Source organism: Tamandua tetradactyla, chromosome 6 (genome assembly GCF_023851605.1).
Source record: "Tamandua tetradactyla isolate mTamTet1 chromosome 6, mTamTet1.pri, whole genome shotgun sequence".
Taxonomy (NCBI): Eukaryota; Metazoa; Chordata; class Mammalia; order Pilosa; family Myrmecophagidae; genus Tamandua; species Tamandua tetradactyla.
Genome location: NC_135332.1, coordinates 10536988 through 10539750, shown reverse-complemented (window position 1 = coordinate 10539750; position 2763 = coordinate 10536988). Strand labels below are relative to the sequence as shown.

The following is a 2763-nucleotide window of genomic DNA, read 5'->3' as shown; positions in this document are numbered from 1 at the left end:
GGTTTTCTGAAATACAGGGCAAGCCAAATCAGCAGAACCTCATTTGTTGTTATCAGCCAACTTTGTTTTTATTTTTCTTTATCCTTGTGTATTTATTGTGGTGGTGGTAACTGTGTGTGTGCATGTGTGTGTGTGTGTGTGTGTTTGTGTGTGCAAACACAGAGGCAAATAATTTGTCTGATAATTAGAAGAAAAAGTAAATAGGAGGAGTAACTCTTCAGATTATATAGTATTGGATTCAGTAGGTAAGAGCATTAAAATAACTTTTATAAATATTTTAAAATAGAGGAAAATTTGGACAAATTAGCAAATCAATGAAAAATGGAGAATTTAGTAAATAATTTGAATCTGTAAAAAGAAATATACCTTCGAGGAATGAAAAATACAGTATCTGAAATCAAGAATCCATTAAATGGGATTAAAAGCAATCCAAACTGAAAAACAGAAAGAGAAAAGGATAGAAACAACAAAAAAGAGGGAAGAAGACTTAGGACTTCAAATCTAACATAATTGGGTTCCCGTAAGAGTGGAGAAATAGAAAGGAGATTGCAAAAAACAATAAAGAAACTTTTTAAACTGAATAGGGATTAAATTATAGATTCAAAAACTCAGCAAACCTGACCCAGGATAAACACATACACACAAACACACACACACACATTTACCCAAACTTTCTTTTTTTTTTTTGGTGGCACTGGGGTTTATTGAGCTATGCCTTTGTACAGGCACAGGGGCTTGCCCACAGTGCTCTTGATATACAAAGCCTGGACATTCTGTCGATTCCTTTTTTTTTTTCCTCAGTGATACCAGGAAGTTGACAGCCACATGGCTGTTGTACACTAGTTCATCGTCTATCATCTTCACATGGCCAACAGCCACAGCTAGACACAGCATCTTCTTCATCTGGAACTTGATTGTGGACTTTACCTCTTCAACTTTGGCCGCCATGTTCTCATTGTGGGTCAGCAGGGAAGGGAACTGGCCAACCTTATTCAGGCCTGGGCCCAGGATTTGTGGAATCTGCTTGATCAGGGACTCACAGGCCAAGAAGACATTATATTTGTTGGCCAAGTTCTTCACCAGCTTCTTATTTTTGACGAGTTTCTTCAGAGCTTCGATGTCCATACTAGGGATATCCACAGCCTTGGCTTCATCACAGTGCTGCTGGTCCTCCAGGACACACACACAGACTTAAGCCTGACAGTGCCGGAGAAACGTTTGTCCTTCTGAGGGTCATAATTCTTCAAGTTGATCTGTAGCTCCACCATTTCCATGTAGAACTTCCCGCACCACCTATAGACAGTGTTACAAGACACTTTGCTGCTCATGGTCCTTGGTGCTGCAGTCACGGGAAAAGAGGCACCCAAACAAACTTTTGTTTAAAAAAATAAATAGAAGGAAAATCTTGAAAGAATCCAAAGAAGTAAGATAGGGAAGCAACTAGTATTTTCAACAACATATAAAAGCCAGAGGATAATGAAATTACTTTTATAAATGATGAAAGAAAAAAACATAAATGTAAACTTTTATATCCAGTAAAAATATAAAATAAAGATTTTTTGGTAAAACAAAAGCTGATATAATTCATTCAAAGTTGTGAATACACAACTAAATGATGATATTGTAAGCCATTGATTGTAACCATGACAAGAATGTTTGTTTGTCAAGAATTTTTAAATGTTTGTTTGTTGTTTACAATAAAAGTATTTTTAAAAAATTCATTTAATGCTACCAAACTTTAAGAAATACTAACAAGTTCTTCAAGAAAAGGAAAATGATCCCAGGTGAAAAAACAGACAAACAAGAAAGAATAAAGAGTACCAGAAAGTGTGAATATATAGGTAATTCATGCTTACCTATATTTCAAAATATATTTCAAAAATGACTGCTTGTAACAATAATAATGGTATGTTCTGAGATATCTAAAATACATAGAAGTAAAATATGACAAAATAAAAGAACACATAGAAAATGATGGAAAAAATGAAGTTATATTGTTTAGAAAGTGGTAAAAGCATTAAGGAAGATTATAATTAAGGTAAGTAGGCACATTTAAAATTCCTAGGATAATCAATGAAAAATTAAAATATATATATGAAACATAAGATAAAATTTAAAATAGAGAATACTTAATAAATCCAAAAGAAAGCAGGAAAAGAATAAGAAAGACTAAAAAGAGCAAAGAGAAGCCAAATAACTAACAGGGCAGTAATTACATTATATGTAAAGGAACTAAATAACCCAAATAACTGATTAAGATTATCAGATGGGGGCAAGGGGTATTAACTATATGTAGTTTCAAGTTACACATTTTAACTATAAAGATCCAGGGAATTTTAAACAAAAATAATTGAAAAATACAGTTGGATTCAGTTGTCAACTTGGCCAGGTGAGCATACCTAGTCTTGTTGCTGCGGACATAAGCCAACGGTATGTGAACCTCATCTGTTGCCAATTACATCTGCAGTCAGCTAGGAGGCGTGTCTGCTGCAATGAGTGATGTTTGACTTAATTGGCTGGTGCTTAAATGAGAGATTGCAACATAGCACTGCTAAGCAGCTTGGAATTCCTCATCTCAGCACTCGCAGCTCAGCCCAGGCCCTTGGAGATGCAGAAAGAACTCACCCCGGGGAAAGTTGTTGGAACCCAGGGGCCTGGAGAGAAGACCAGCAGAGACCATCTTGTGCCTTCCACGTAAGAAAAGAGCCTCAGTGGAAAGTTAGCTGCCTTTCCTCTGAAGAACCAACAAAATAAATCCCCCTT

The 2763-nt window shown here is 35.7% G+C and overlaps 1 pseudogene; it reads right to left on the bottom strand.

Annotated features, from left to right (window-relative positions):
* Positions 1 to 701: 701 nt before the first annotated feature.
* LOC143686561 (large ribosomal subunit protein uL1 pseudogene) lies at positions 702 to 1525 on the bottom strand (annotated as a pseudogene).
* Between the last annotated feature and the right edge of the window lie 1238 nt (positions 1526 to 2763).